Source organism: Manacus candei, unplaced genomic scaffold (genome assembly GCF_025592945.1).
Source record: "Manacus candei isolate 608988 ecotype Guabito, Panama unplaced genomic scaffold, ASM2559294v1 h1tg000022l, whole genome shotgun sequence".
Taxonomy (NCBI): Eukaryota; Metazoa; Chordata; class Aves; order Passeriformes; family Pipridae; genus Manacus; species Manacus candei.
Genome location: NW_026138070.1, coordinates 4,581,741 through 4,598,150, shown reverse-complemented (window position 1 = coordinate 4,598,150; position 16,410 = coordinate 4,581,741). Strand labels below are relative to the sequence as shown.

At 48.1% G+C, this 16,410-nt stretch overlaps 1 protein-coding gene across 1 annotated transcript in view; it reads left to right on the top strand.

Moving 5' to 3' along the window:
• Nucleotides 1–8,639: 8,639 nt before the first annotated feature.
• Nucleotides 8,640–16,410, top strand: part of SPSB1 (splA/ryanodine receptor domain and SOCS box containing 1) — a 29,508-nt gene continuing 21,737 nt past the window's right edge. The window contains exon 1 of the mRNA XM_051786321.1: nucleotides 8,640–8,781. The gene's annotated coding sequence lies outside the window, so the exon portion shown is untranslated. The remainder of the gene's footprint in view (nucleotides 8,782–16,410) is intronic.

The window sequence follows — 16,410 nt, the reverse complement described above, 5'->3', positions numbered from 1 at the left end:
CCTGGTTTTGCACACTTTCTTTTTAATATCTTGCTGGCACCTTTTGAAATAAATACTAAGGGGTTTATTTGCACTTTTAAGTAAGCACATATTTTTTTTTCCCCAGGGAGCCTCTCTTCTTTCCAGCTGAAAATAGTGTTTATTTGTGAAGTCTCTATCTAGTGGGTCATCCCAAAATTAATCCCAGATTTTATTAAAATCCATTGAAAGCTTCCACATGTTTTCCTCAGTGAACACAGCTGTCTGAGTTGGTTGGTTGGGGAGTTGGAACTGCATTTTATTTTTACACAGATAACTCCTTTTAAACTCTTTAATAATTAGCATTTGCCAAATGAAAAACAAGTATTTTTGAATATACAAAATTTATGACTGGAAAGAGAGATACTGTGGATAGGAAGAAGGGTTAAATGAGCAACAAATCTGATGAGGAGGAATGGTAGAAATCCACTGGGCTCTAGGCCAAGGAAGCAGTGCTATTTTTATTTTGTGAAAGCTATAAATAGGAGGTGTGCACCTTCTTGAGAGCTTGTATTAACCTTTCTTTGCAAAAGCAACTCCATGGAGTAATTTCTTACGGTCTGTTTCTCCTTTAAGTGATTATTGATACCAATTTTATTAATTTTTTAAATGTCAAGTGCATTCCTAGAATTCAATGGTATGATTATTTATATGTTTTACAGAAAACTAACACTGGAAATAATTCATTTTTCACTTCAACTTTTATAATTCAAGTTGTAAAATCTTTTTTTTTTTCCAATGAGCAAAGTTTTGTGATTCCTTTCATGTTGTTTAAGGAATAAAAGAGAATTATATTTATAGAAAATAAATAATTTTTAACAAGAAGTGCCTTTTAATTTCTTCCAAAGGTGGGTGGTCATTCTGGTTTTTTCCCTCTCGGTGAGTGAAGTTTTAGGGTTTTAGTTGTACAAGGTGGACAGTGTAGCTGGTGTTGAATGTTCACTCTGACTCCTGGTTTTTTTGGTGTCTCATCCAAACAAGGCCAGGACTTTGCAGAACAGAGGAACAGCCAAAGCCCTTTTAAGGTGAGAGGATGGGATCACCCAGTGCTGTGCAGGGTCCTGAAAGGGCCAGGCCTGGGGAAAGTCTCCCCTGGTGCACATTTACTCCCTGAGTAGCATTTCCATGGATACTGTCAGCACAGGACAGAGCTGCTCGAGAGCACAGAGTTTACAGATTTGAGCTCTGCTCTGGTCAGAGCAGCTGAAGTTCAAGCACAAGCTGTGCTGTGGCTCTGGCTGGGAGGGCACTGTGGGCATCCCAGAGCAGAGTCCTGCCCTCCAGGTTAGCTGATGCCCAAATGCCCCTGTCCAGAACCAGCCACCTCCTCACCAAAAGGAAAATCTCACCTGGCACCTCCATTCCGCAGGAAGAACGGGCACAGCCTGGGAAAGGGGAGGAGCAGCACAGCAGTTTCGTCCCAGTGCCCCAGGGGAAGGCTTCGTTTTCCCGGTAAAAGGAGGATGGGAGGATTTAAATCAGATGGTTTCTTGCTGCAGTCTTGCTGATTCACAACTGCTCCTTCCCCTGCATGCCACTGTCACTCCCACTGTCACTCACACACTTGGGGGTTTTCGGTGGATTCCAGCAGAGTGTTGCTGCAGTACCACGGGTGTGGATCTTCTCAGTGTCCCAGTCCTCTCCAGTGCTCCCCTGGGTGTCCAGGTACTTTCTGGTGCCGTTGGTAATGCTGAATTATCTAAGACACCTATTCATTTGAAGATAGGTCTGCAAGTGAGGAGATTTAACAGTTAAATGCAACATTTAACATAGGGCTGGGGCAGTATTTTCCTCTATAGGTTTCTCCTATTAACATCAGAAGTGTTTTAATTCTAGTTTAGAGATAGTTTTGTTCCAGTTTACATTGCACATCCCTGAAGAGAGATACTCCAGCTAGAACAGGATCAGTGAATCCTCCCCAAATGCAGGGAGCAGAGGCAGTGGTGAGAAAAGCAGCAAAATTTTCAGTGTCTTAATGCTTTTTTCAAACAAATCTTTTGGTGCTGTGCTCGACTTCTCCTTTGGCTGCAGCTCAGGGCGATCCTTAGCAGGATTTGTGCTCTGGATTCATGGCCTGCCTTAGCAGGGACGTGGTTTCTTGCCTTCCTCTCCCCGAAAAAAGGATGATGAAAATGTGGCCGCGTCCTGAAAACCGGCAAGGAAGGAGACGGAGGGGAGAGAGCGAAGAAGAGGAGCACATTTCAGGAGCCTGGGCGGTCCCGAGCCGAGCTGCCTGGTGAGATGTCTGTGGGTTATGTGGATGGATCCGGCTCGTTCCAGCTGCTCCCCCTGCAGAGAGCTGGCATGAGGTCCTGTAGCAATGCAGCACCGGGTTCCCCTGCAGGCACCGCTGCGGTCCGTGCCAGCCCGGTGCCCTCCAGCTGCTCCCTGCGGCGGGACGTGCTGGCTCCCTCCCCTCCCCTCCGGCAGATCGCTCTGTGGAGAGGAATTTCCCGCAGAAACTATGTCCTGGTGGCGCTCCGACCAGACATCGCCTCATTTTTTCCTTAAACAGGGCTCCCTTTTTGTAGGCATCTCCTTCTCCCCAGAACAATCCGGGTTCTGTGTGACTGTGGCTGTCGCTGAAACGAGACCTGTGCGTGGACACAGACTGGCAGGCAGGATCCTTTCTAGGCAGGATCCCAGGCTATTTTTAACAGAATTCCAGCATTTTTTTTTTTCGTGCTTTGCTTTTCTTGAGGTGGGTAAGAAGAGCAGTTGGCACAGGGTTCTGTGTGCTTGGAGGGAGGAAGGCAGAGAGGCCGTGAGATGGGAGGGGGGAATGGAATGGGAGCTCAAATCTCTGCCTCATCCAAGTCTGGAGCTGCAGCCAGGACCAAGTTTAGGCTATTTCCCCACATGAAGAGGGGAAACCTGGGGTCAGATGTTGGGGAAAAGATCAGCTTTCATTCAGGGAGAGGGAGGAAATGGGAGGAAGAGACCAAATACTCTGTGTCTGTCTAAGGTGTGCATATCCCATTTGGGAATGTGCTCGTGGGGTGGACCTGATCGATGTTAAACAGCTTAATTTGGGAAAAACAAAAGGTCTGCAGCAAAAGGGAGGGGGAAAAGCCAAGGATGACTAGGATTCAGCTGACTGTCTGGATCCTGCATCATCCCACAGCTTTCCAGGGAGGCAGCTTGGTGGTGGTGCAGCACCACGCTGTGTGCCCCGTGGTAGGATTGCTTAGGGGTGGGAGGAGTCAGGACACCTTCCTCGTGTTCCCAGAGCCCTGGGAATTGCTGGATCGTGCTTGGAGCAGAGCTGAAGGGGCAGGACTCCATCGCTGACTCACTGGGGGTGAGTCACCTCTTGCCTGGGTTCCCTTCTCCTCTCACACGCAGCGACAGTAAATCAGCTACCTCGTGGGGATGTGGAAGGTTTGGAAGAGGCTGGAGGAGAGGCTGCTGGAGAGCTTCATCCTACATCATCCCTGTGGTGTGTATCGAGTCATGTTCATCAAACAGTATCAGCCAAAGCACTTGCTGGGAAGAGCAGCAGCCAAAATCTTTCCAGCACAAAGGCAGGGCCTGCTCTTATTGCTGTTATCTGCTGGAAGCAGAGGCTGCCTGGCACCTCCTCTCCCAGCAGCTGTGTTTTGACAGGACCAAAGTGTCTGACAGAGCACCCACCCCCATGCTGCAGGGGGGACATCACTGTGGGTGTCTTTCCTCAGCTCCTCTCTGGAAGCTCTTTAGGTGTCTGTCAGTGAAGAGGTGCTCTGGAGACAGGTCTGCCAGCAGCAGAGGGTGCTGCTTCCTCGTGCTGCAGGAGCTGCTGGGAACTGCTTTTCCCAGCCCTGTCCTGCAAAAGGAGTGTTTTCCAGAGGCACAAACCAACTCAGCTGGGCCTCTGACACCGGCTCCTCCGCTGGCCCTTGAGCCACACATGGTGCAGGGCTGAGCACTGATCTCCCGTGGCACAGCGAGCTCTCTGGCCAGCCTGCTCTCCCAGGAGCTCCTCCACAGCTGCTGTTCCTGTGTTATCCTGGTTGCTACCATTTTCAGTTCATGGCTATCCATCAAAAAGGCAAGGAACTAATTTTTCTGCTTCCCCACTTCTCATGCACAGGCTGTGACCATGTCCTTAGCTCCCCATGTACAGTGCAGTTGACACAAGGAGTGTTGGGACGTGGCTTTTTTCCTGCACCTGCAGGACTTGTGTCAGCCAGAAAGGTCACTGTGATTTTAAGGGGGTGTTACTTCTCATTAAGAGGTAGCCACGTCTGTAGGACGTGCACCCTGGAGATAACTGGTGTTGTAAGGGTTGCTCCAAAAAGAACTGGAAGTGGAGTATCTTCTACGTCCAAGTGCTCCAGCCATGTATTTCCCATTCTTTAAGGCATCTTCCCATCCAGCACCCTGTGCTGAAGTGGAAAGGCAAAGGAGAAGTGACAGGAGACGTCACAGCAAGCCTCTGCTTTCCAGGTGAATGGAAACCAAAATATCCTGGTTCCACTTTTGTTTTGTTTTGTGTTTGTTTGGGGTTTTGTTTGTTTGTTTTTGGAAAAGCAGTTTAATTTCATTCCACAGCCTCATTTGCTTGTGTTGCAGTGTGCAAAGTGTTTTGTGTTGACACCTCAGTTCACGAGAAGAGACTAAAAGGAAGATGACTACTTTTTCTTTTTCCTGCAAAGTGTCCCTGGGGTTTGCCTCTTTTCCCTCCCCTGTCCCACCCTCTTTTACTCCCTTTCCCACCACATTTAGCCATCTTCCAGCGGAGGAGGGTTTGTTGATTGTCCTCTAAGCAGGCTTGGCAGGATTTCTACCTCGTGAGGCTGCTGTTTTCACAGCCTGTCTCTGTGTTCTGTAGCACACTGGGTTACTTTGGCTTTGTAGCTGCACATTACAGACGCTCATTGTTCACTATCTGTTGCATTGTCTCCCTTAATTCCCACAGGCAGAGCCTGCATGCAGCACGTACATGTTTCCGGGCAGAGTGTTTGCTCTCTCGCTCTCTCTCTCTCTCCCCTCCTCTCCCCAGGGCACAGAAAGCTGTGTGCTTTCTGCCTGCCTGTCTTTGTACACCCCTTCCAAATGCAAAGCAATAGGATCCCCTTCATTGCTTCAGTCTACCAGGCTCCTGCTGCAAGGTCAGTATCAGTCAGGCATAAAACACATCTACAAAGTCTGTACCAGCCTGAGAGTCTGTGCTGGGAGCCTGAAGGATTTAGATGCTTAACTTCAGACAGTCAAAAGGGACCCATTTTCCAGAATGTGGATGCTCATCCACTTCCAGATCCCAGAGCTAATCTACAGTACTGAATGCTGGCCACAAGAAAGCAGGCATGCCAAGTCATTCCTCCTCCCACCTTCCTTTTAATAATCTTAGCATAAATTCACAAGGATGGGAGCTGGAAAAGTCTCTGCTAATCCAGGCTCCATCCCAGTGAGATCTTGGGCTTCCCTCAGCATCCTGGCTCTGGCCATTGTCCTGTCACTCCACTGAGTCAGAGCAGATGGGCAGGCAAAGGTCTCAGGGAAAGAGAAAATTTCCCCATCCATATATCTGGACATCAAGAGCTACTGTCACTCACCTAATTAACCACTGCCTCCCCTCTGCCTTTCCACCTTATGAATCCACTCCAGCCTTTGTCCCACTCCCACCAGTCAGGTCTCACATTACAGTAGTCACCCACCTTGACAGTGCACTCAGAGTAGGTGCACTTCAGTGAGTGTGGTAGACTGATTTACTGTAAAGGAGAATCTGGTCCACAGAGCAGCAGTTCTGAGCAGTCCTGAAGTTTCCCTGGACAACACTCCAGTTTGTCTGGCTCTCCAGCTAACGGATGCCTGGAGCATTCCTCTAACAGCTTCAGTATTGGCAGAAAAGACTGGAGTGACTGGAGTGGGTCTTTTGAACAGTGGAGATCAACTGAGAGAACTCCCCACTCTCCACAAAGAAAGTGGGTTGGCACAACAAGCTGCAAGTGTGCTGCCAGAAAACACTGGGGCTGGTCTGCAGAGTCAGGATCCTTCCTCAGCTGCCTCAGAGCAGCGTTTACAGGGCAAGCATGGGCCCCCAAGGTTTGGCTAAGAGCTGTCCAAGAACTGAACAGCATTCTGCAGAAAAACTCAAAGGGGGAGATTTTCAGAACACTTTATTACTGAAGAACTTCTGCTGAAATTAGTGAGAACTTAAATAGGGGCGGGTCCAGGTCAGAGCAATGAAGTTTTGAAAAAGCTACCCAGATATGTACCTATTTAACATAAACCCACCTATTTCTATCTTGCAGGGCGTGAAAGAACATATTTGTGCTGTATCTACAATCTCCCTGGTGTTTCTGGTCAGCTAGAGCAATAAATTTAATCTGATGTGAATGTGTTTTTTTAATGAACCACAATGGCTGGCATAGAGCAACTAATCCCCAGGGACACCAAAATATGCTCCACAAATTTGTGCCTCAGTCCTGCAAAGATACAAACGCCCATATGAACAACTTCCTATGCATGCACTGTCCCATGGAGTTCAGCAGAATTTTTTCCCCTGCATTGGCTGAAGTCCTCTCTAGGGATTTTTTTGGCCTAGAAGAGGTGAGGAGGAGGGGAGTATTCAGCAGGTCAGCCACCTCACCTTGGCCCTCACATTTCTTCTGACTTTTTCTGGCAGCTCAGTGGGTTCAGCACTGCACCCTGCCCCTTTGTGTGTCACTGAATGCCCTGCTGTGACCACCTCACTGCAGACATAACCCAGCAGTGGTTATTACAGTTCCCTGGGGACCACACAACTTCATTTCATCCCCGTGCAGCTGCAGGGGTTTTTTTTTTATCTTGTAAGAACTGGTGTAACTAAGTTGTAAATCAGTGCATGGCCCATGAAATGTGTCAGACAGTCAGACAGCAGAGAACACCTTCTGCCAGTGTCCCCAGAGAGCCTGCACACGGCTGCACCCAGGAACTGCCTTCCTCACTACTCACACCCCACTCCCTAAGAGGAGCACAGCCAGGAGAAAAGTGGCTGAGTATAGGAGAAAAGTGGCTGAGTATCCTGCCTAACTAAAATGTAGGTAAGGGGAATGCACTTGTGTATTTATGGCAGAACCTTGTTGGAATGAAGCCCCTCTGCTGGAAATGGAGTTCAGCCGAGACAAGAGCAAAGTCCTCTGGAAGTAGAGGCACAAAAATGACGACAATTAATTAACCCTGCCCTTTTTAAACATGTGCCCAAGACCATCAGTGATGAGAAATGTCAAGGCCCAATGTTAATGTCCAACCCCAAAATACAATAACTCCAGCAGCATGCAGCGGCATTCATTCCACACTGACTCAGATGGCAAGCTGCCACCTCCTGAATCATTCATACCACTTCCTGCAGCTCTTAGGTGGTCCTTGGAGGTATCCCCATGCAATATGGATTGCTGGATTTATGACAACCCACTGGTTTACAGCTCCAAGCAGTAATGCTACAAACAACCCTTTTGTCTGGAAACACTGAAAAATTAATCGCCTCAAAGACACACACTACTGGGTCTAATTAGTCCAAAGAGTAGTATTTTTTGGGGGGAAAAAGGAAAAAAAAAAAGGCTGAAATGACCAGAACTATACTTCCCTGGTTTATTTTGGTAAACAAATGAGTCTTAAATAAAAAGCAATGCAAACAAATAAATGAATACTAAATAACTGATAATAATAAAACATCACATAAATACTAAATAATAAAATAAAAATATCACAGAAATAAATACTAAAAAATAAAATAAAAATAAAACATCACAAAAATAAAAGCAAAATAATAAAAGTAATAATAAAACGTCACATAAATACAAAACATTAAAATAATAAAAATAATAATAAAACGTCACATAAATACTAAACATTAAAATAATAATAATAATAATAAACTGTTGCATGAATACTAAACATTAAAATAATAATAATAAAATGTCGCGTCAATACTAAACATTAAAATAATAATAAAATGTCGCATGAATACTAAACATAATAATAATAATAATAATAATAATAATAATAATAATAATAATAATAATAATAATAATAATAAATGTCGCGTAAATACTAAACATTAAAATAATAATAATAATAATGAAATGTCACATAAATACTAAACATTAAAATAATAAAAATAATAATAATTAATAAAATAAATAATAAAATTTAACATAAATAATGTTATTTTTAGCTAAGTAAATACTAATAAAATAATGATTACATAAAATAATAAATAAATAATAAAAATTTGAAGCCTATAAAAATAAATAATAAAAATTTAAAGCCTACTAAAATAAATAAATAAACAAAAAGCATGAAGATCCCCGGAGCGATCGCAACAAACGCGGCAACACCGTGCCGACGAACGCGACACCGAGGATGCCACTCGTCACCGGGTGGCCCCGCCGCGCACGGGGACCCGCAGCGCCCGACTCTCGCCGCTAGTTTTAGCCGTTCCCGGAGCGAGCGCGGCAGCACCGACCCAAAGGAGCCCAGATTTAGCCCAGGACCGGCGCCCGGCACCGCCAGGCACCGCGATGCTCGTCCCCCCTCCCGCGGCCGCGCCCCGGCCCCGCCGCTGCCCCGCCCGCCGCCCGCCCCGTGCGGCGCTGCCCGGGCGGAGCGGCCGCGCCCCGGGCCGGGCCGGGGGCGGAGCGGGGCCGCGCCGGGCGCTATTTGGGCCATGTGACGGCCCGGCCCCGCTTGCCGCGCCTGGCGCCGGGAGGAGCGGGCGCTGCGGCTCGGCCTCCCCGCCGCGCCGGGGGCAGCGAGCGGCGGGGCCGCTGCCATGGTCCGCAGGGCAGCCCGGGCACGGTAGGAGCCGGCGGGGCCGGGCGGGCGCTGCCGCGGGGGCTCCGCGGCCTCCCCGCGCCCCGCTGCCGGCGGGGTCTCTCTGCCCGCGGTCGGTGCCGGCCGAAACGCCGCCCGGCGCCGGGCTGGGGCTGGGCCGGGCTCTGGAGGCGGCGGGGCCCCGCGGGAGCGCGGCTGCTCCATCCCGGGGAGCGCGGGGGGATAACGGGGCTCCCGCCGCTCCGCCCCGGCGCTTTGGGGTGCTGGCGATGCCGCGGGGTGGGTGGCTGCCGGAGCCCGGCTGGCGTAGCCCCCGTGCGTGTTCGGAAGGCAAACGCTGATAATGTCGGCTCAGATGTCTCCGAGCCGCTAAGGAAGCGGGGTTGTTTGCTCAGTGTCTGTGGTTACGGCGGTGGTCTCTGGAGCGCACCTTACAAGGGCTGATTAATATGTCTCTTTTCTCGCTGCATAAACCTGTGCTGGTACAGCGGAGACTTATATAACCCTGTGTCTGAAGGACCGAGACTGTTGTTACGAGAAGAGGTCAGTCTTGCTGTGGCCTCCTGCTGAAGTGTGCCATGTGTTCTCCTTGTCCCTTGACTGAAGTGGGCAGCCAGGGTGGCTGATGGCTGGTGGTGGCCGTGCCTGATTTAAAACCTGTAAATTGCCTGAGCCACGGCACAAGATAAGGAAGTTTACAAAACGATTGTAAAATGGGAGTTGCTACCTTGGAGGAAGATCAGCTCTTTTTTTCCCCCCGAGAGCAGTGTAGGATAAATCTGTGAGCCTTTTTTCGCAGGAGTAATCTCTGCTTTTCCCACCCCTCTAACATCTCATTTCTGTGCCAGTGGCTTGCAGTAAAAGAGATCTGGCTATAAGATGGTTGGGTCCAGCCTAGGAGGATGGATATTTCTGTTCTGAGTTGATAAGGGAACTAACTGCTGTGAACGTGATGGAGCTGTGCTACTGTTTACAAAGTGAATGGTGATGCTGAGAAGCACTGAAGTGGAGGAGCTCTTTCCCTGACCAACCAGAGGGAACTGCCCTGTCTCCTCCCTGCTCTGTCACTGTGCCTGGCCACTGGATCTCTCGTGGCTCTCAGCAGTTGTGATGATGGATGCATAAAGCAGCAATTTACTCTGCTCCCCCCTTAAAGGCAAGGGATGAACTCCAGCAGTGTATTCCTCAGGGGGGCATCAGGTTGTTGCTGTACATCAGCAGAAGGCTTTTGCAGCCTCTCTCCTCTGCTTTAGAGGTTACTGAAGTGCACTATAATGTGGTTTGGAGCTTGTTTGTAAACTTGTGTTGGATACTTTGGAGACTTGGGCTTGTGTTCCAGGAACTGGCTAGCTGATACGTGCTGCATTTGTGTGGAGTCACTTCACTGCTGCTGGATGTGGAGACTCTGCTCTGCTTGTTGCTCTCCTGTGTCTGGGTTGATTTTTTTTTTCCCTTCTGGCCCCTATTTCCTTTCCTCAGAAAAAGTGAAAACAGTCTGCAAGGGTTGCTTGTCTTGTCAAGTCTGTCTTGTGAGGGCTAATTAAGAATTCATTAAGTTACTGGAATTAAAAGTCTGTAGCTGGTGAGCCAGTCATGACACTATGCCAGGGTTTGTGACTGAGTGTAGACCGTGCTGACATTGTTCCAAGTCACAATGTATTTTTTGAAGAATATAAGATGTGGAAGGGAGTATGTGCTGTGCCTGTCTGAGGTTTGTCTCTCAATCACATTTTGTGGTGTCACTGAGTACACTGGAATTGGCACCTGAGGGATTCAAAGAGGCCAATGCAAGTGGTGCTTATAATTTTGGGCTTCAGTATACATGTACTGACTGAGTCTGGAGTCACTGAGGGCTTGTGTTGACAAGGAGTGAGGATTAACTGGTGTTGGCAGGGAGTATCAATGAGATGATCTCAGCTGGGCTGTGCTTATCTTCATGTCCTGTGGAAGGAGACTTCTACATGTATTAACTGGTAGTGTTGCATTATAGCAGTGAGAAACAGCTGGCTAGACCTGCATGAATTAGCCTAACAAGCTGTGTTTTGGTGTGAATTCCCCAAACCTGGTGTGTGTGGCTGGCTGTGGAGGTGCTGCCCTGCTCCTCTGTATTTACAGGTGTGTGATGTATCTTGTCCCCACAGCCTAACTTGCCAAGTCACAAGTCAGACACTGGTTGCTTTCAGACAAAGCCATGTGATGCCTGCAGAACAAAAGTGAGTAAGTGTCTGTTACCAAACTGCAGTCACTGGGTTTCTTTGCTGGTGGCCACTGCAGAATGGGCTCATGTTGAGGTGTTGACTCACTTCCAGTTGCTGCACTGCTCTGGGCAACAAAAAAAGTTTCCTTGAGTTGCTCCATGTGAGTAACTGCTGCAGCTGCCACTGTTTCTGTCAATAATTGCTGGGGGGAAGAGCACTGTTGTCCTTAACAAAGAGGGGGTGGATATGTGCTACAGGTGATGGCCAAACACTCTCTGCTGAGTGTGAGAAAATATAGCTTAAAAATACTACTAACTGGTGGGGAGATGTGCCACTGTTAAATGTGTTTTCCCAAAGACTACCAAAGCATCGATTCCCTGTGAACTCTGTAGTGCTCTGCCCTCAAAGGTAATGCTTTGGAAACTCTTGGGATAAAGTAAATTGGTCTGTTGCATTGGTCAGAAAATTCTCTTCCAGACAGAGGAGTGTTTTTATACAGCAAATATAAAAAATCCTCATTCTGGGTGTTAATTTGGTATGGGGACTGCTTTCTTCTGTAGCTGTGGAGTGGTACAAGCTGCCTCGACTTTGTAGCTTTTCAGGGAAGGAAATCCAGCAGACTTTCCCTGGTAGAATAGGTTTGGTGTGAGCTGGATGCTGCGCTGAGGTCTGCCCCCAGTGTGTAAAGGCAGTGAGTAAGGAAGTGCCAGAGCAGTCAGCTGAACCATGAATAATGTCCTGCTCTGGAGCTAAAATTGAGTAAAACCTAAACTGTCCCAGTCCAAGGGACTGCCTGTGCAGGAGTCCTTTCTCTAGAAGCAGCACAGAGGGAAGGACAGTTTCTCTGCACGTCAGCTGTACGCTTGAGTTCTGGACCTGGACCAGTGGGATGAGCAGATGGGAGTGCTGGATGATGAGGTGGGTGCTTGGTGCTGTCTCCTGAGTGCTGGGGACAGTTCTTTGTCACGTGGTGTCATGCCTGGGATTGGCTTTAGGGTCCAGAGCTCTCCAGGCCAGTTGGTCCTTGTGCCAGTGCTGTGTGTGCCCCAGGGAGTGTGGTTTGGAGGGATGGGTGTAGGGCCACAGGCCAGGGACAGCTGTGGGCTAATCCTTTCTAGACATCTGACTCGATGTGTGGCCTTCCTTCTATCACTCGACTCTGCACTAGGGTTTTCAAAAAGGGAGAAAATAAAGCTAATGCTGCTCTTGTCTGATTGGGATGGATACTAATACCAGTTTTATTTAGTGGCCTCTACCATGTGGCTCGTTCTGGCAGTGGGGTGGAAAAGGTGAGAAGTGTCTAACCTGTCCACAATGTGGAGGTGCCATGGTGAGGAGTGGGGGGGCTTGGCATGGCATCAACTTTCTAGTGTTTCACTCATGTGGTAAATGTCTTGTCATCCTCCCTTCTGGTTTTGTGTTGTACTTAAGCAGCATCGAGGATCAGTTTCAAAGGTTTTGGGATTAGCATCTCTTTCTGATCTTAATAAACAGCCACCTGCCTTTGCCTTAGCTTCTTTTCCTTAACCCTGAAGTGTCTTGTCCACTGACACTTCCTTGTCTTATGGCTCTGCTGGTTTTTCCTCTTCCAGAACATGGAAAGACAGACTCAAAGCAGCAGTGCTGCTGCTGTATAATAGTAAGGCTTTTAACCTGCAAAGCTTTCCCTGGAAGGAGAAAGCTTTTTAAGAGGAGTGTGGGCCTTTCTCTTTAGGAAGAAAGCTTTTTGCTTTAAAAAAACCCACCACAAAATAACAACAACCACCATCATCTGCCTGATTTCAAAGTGAGAGCAACAACTTTTGACCTGGGAGCTTTGGGGCAGAAGGTGGTAATGTCTGAATGGTGTTACCAAACATGGGCTTTTTCTTTTAGCCTGGGAGGGGAATTTGATGAAGCTTGTAAGTCGGAGCAGCTGTGTAGATGTTAGTTTGAAACTGCTTTCTTTGGAGAGCTGGTATGTTATCAAGTCAGGAATCTGTCCTGAGGAGATCCCAGATGGGGCCTTGACACCATAAATGTACAAAGGCACTCGGTTGCACAAAAACTGCAGAAACAACTTAGTTCTAAAGAACGTGAGCCACAGATGGTAAACAGCCAAAAAAAGCAAGTAAGGGGTAAGGCCAAGCCGTTCTTGACATGAGAAGGCTACATTGGTCTCAGATGTTTAGGAATTCTTAGTTTAAACTTCTGCAGACTTCCCTGTGGATAAATTCTGGTTTGAATGGCCTCTTGTAAATTAAGCTCTGCTTAATGTAGAGATGTGAAAAATGCCTGGATTCTAACTACAGTGTTTGGAGGTTCGAGGTAAGCCCTGGAGTTTGCCAAAGTGCAGTTCTTGCCTAGATACCCTAATTCATTGTCGTGGTGCTTTGGGATCCCTGGGTCTGTAGTGCAGCCTAGTGAGCTGTGCTGCAGGGAAAGCAGCATTGCTTCTCACTGAGAAGACAATAATGACTCTTGAAATGCTTCCAAACAGTAGCCTTTGGCCCTTACTGTGGAGGAATTGGGACGTTGGGTATGAGGAATGGATGGGGCTGTCAGCAGTTCTACATGGAGATGATTTCTTTTGAGGTATGGTCTCCCCATGCCATTTTAAGGCTAAACCAGTCATGTTATTGAATGTAGAGAATGAGGGAGGGATTGCTTTGTCCCATACTAATCCCAGGGCATCGCAGACTTGAAGTTTCAAGAGGTGCCCATGGAAAGAAATACCTAAAACTTTGTGGACCAGCTGGTAAGGGGTAAGCTGAACTGAGAGAGTTAGTGTCTGTGTCCTAGTTCCTGTAAACTGTTGAACAGCTGCAGAAGAAACCTGTTGACCCCTGTGCTGAGAAGAGGTTTTGAGCCTCTGTGAATCCCAAAAGTACCTGGCTTGATGCCTGTGGGCAGGAAATTTAGTTGCTTGGACTTTTTGTGCTGGGGTTATATGATAGGCACGGGCTGTGCTGTCACCCTGCAGCCTCACTGTCCAGGTTCTGCACTGCTGCCTTCAACACTTGGCTGCCTTGCCTGATGTCCCCCACAGCTTCACTGTCAGTGCTCTGGGGTTGTCCATGTGGCACGTTGTGCACTTCCAACTGGAACACAGTGGAGCTGGGGGTGGGAGTGACTCAAACTGATGAACGTGTTTCATCTTCTGTGAGCCAGGGCACTGCTTTCCCCCCCGGTACCTCACGATGTTTTTGGAGTGCTGCGTGTCCCTCTTGCAGCAGGGATCAGACAGGCAGTTGTAAGTGGTTTCAGCCTCGACTCTGGTTTTGATTCAGGCCCGTGCATCTCTTAGATCCTGCTAGCAGAGCTTAGTTTGCAGCCTAAGAGGGGAAGGGCAGAAGGGCTGCACACATGGCACTGATTCCAGCAGGATATTGCTGGAAGGTTAGGTATGTGGCACGAGGCCTTGCCAATGTACAGCTGCTGTGCAGAAGTTAAAAAAGGGGCAGCTGATCTGCTCTGAAGTGGCTGTGAGCTTGGTTAATGGTGAAAATTCAGGGAGTGAAGGCAGACCAGCACTGTAATGTGCTACTGGTTTTCCAGGTTGTGGGTTTGACCTGCTGTGTGGTGTGATGGGGAGAGCAAAAAAGGTCTGTGTGTGTGTCTTGGGTTTATTAATGTGTCTGTTTCAGTGGCTGAGATTCATCCTGGAACTTGGATATTGTAGTTCCTTCTTAATAATTCCCTTAGTTAATTGACCTTGAGATGATCTACTCAAGGACCAACAAGCTGCTAAATGGTTTAACTTTTTTAACTCTCTGTTTGCAAGAAGCAGCTTTTGAAGGCATTGAGAGCTTTCCTGGAGGGTTCACTCTACACCTTCCCCAGCTGCATCTTTCCTGGTCCACTGAGGTGTTTCTGATCCTCTGGGTATGTCAAGTGGCAGCAAGATGTTGCCTTCTAGTGAGATTGTGGAAGGGGCAGGTCATATGTGCCCACAGTGCCCACGCAGTGTCCAAATCTGCCCTTTTGGCATGAATAACAATAACGTTAAATCCGGGGCTTTATTTGGGTAATCCGATAAAGCCTGGTGTGCGTGGACACCGAACTGGATTTGCAAGAGGCACAGCTCTGTGTGTCAACACTCTGAGTGGGAGGGGACACCTGATGAGGTTGCCTGGAAGGAGCAGTCGCCCACATCTGCAGCCAGGCTGTGATTGTGCAAGTGCCCTCCCGCTTGCTCCGGAGCCGGAGCAGTGCTGTGTGCCTGGGGAACCCTGCCAAGGGTGCTGTGTCACTCCAGGATGGCAGACACGTCCAGATGTTTGCCTACAAGGAACTCCAGTAAATCTGCTGCTTTACTGAGGTTCATTTCAGAACACAATCCTTGCTGCCAGGTATACTTGAACACTAACTTGGTGTATATGTTATTTTCTATAAGGACTTTCTGCTGTCCGTATTTTCTCCAGAAAGGAACTTGCCCGTGACTCATGAGGTGCCTTCAGTCTTTGCCCTTGATGTAGGGAAGTGGTTGCAAGTGCATGTGGCAGCACATTATCAGTGGGGGCAAACAGAATTTCCATGGACTGCACATTGCCACTGGGACATGTGCAGCATCCCTGGCTGAGCTCAGTAGGCAGGAGCAGGTTTGGGCTTTAGGCCAGAGGTGTGGCAAGGCTTCTGGTATGCATCTAGGAACATCCAAGAGCAAAGTGAGATGTCTGGCTTATCTTCAGCTGGACTGTGTTTTGTGGGATAAGTGTAGCAACACTTTTGTGTTAAAATGGAGAAGAATGGCTGCTAATGGTTTTGCAGTTTTTGGTAAGAAGCAGGAGAAGAATGGCTCTTAGAGCTTGATGTGGAAGAGATTTCTTGATGGAGGTAAGACCTTGGTTGGTGCTGGGGAGCAGTGTGCTGTATAGGACTGCTGGCAAATCCCCCTGTGTATTTAAGATAGGAGAATGGTTTTTGAGCTTATGGTCATTAAGGTGGAGGGGAAGGATACAGTATTGTAACCAGTACTTGTTCAGTGGCATGTGCTCTTATGTTGTTTGGATTAGGCTGTCTTCAAACTTTCCAAAAATGCCAAACAATCCTCAGTCTAGACTGTTTTTGAAAGAATCCTTGGCCTCATGGGAATCTCCATTTCAAGGTGCAAAACAGCACAGCAGAAGGCATATCAGTGGTTTTACTGTTGAGGAGGCTTTTATGCCAACACAACGTTCAGTGTGCTCTTAAATCTTGTTTTGGCATACCTGAGATACCCACGAAACAGGTCTGTCACAGAAATGGTGTCTGACCCGGGGCTGTGGTGCCAAAGAGGTGTCATTTGAAGTCCTGTCCTTGGCACAGAGCAGACAGAGCAGATGGCCCAGCAGGTGGCAGGGTGGCAGCAATGACAAAGTGACTTTGCAGGTCGTTCAGTGAACCCTCTTTTGCTTACCAGTCTGATAGAAGAGCTGAGCAGTCCAATTAATACTTGCCTAGATGCATTTATCCAGGGTGAACAGCTCCATAACCA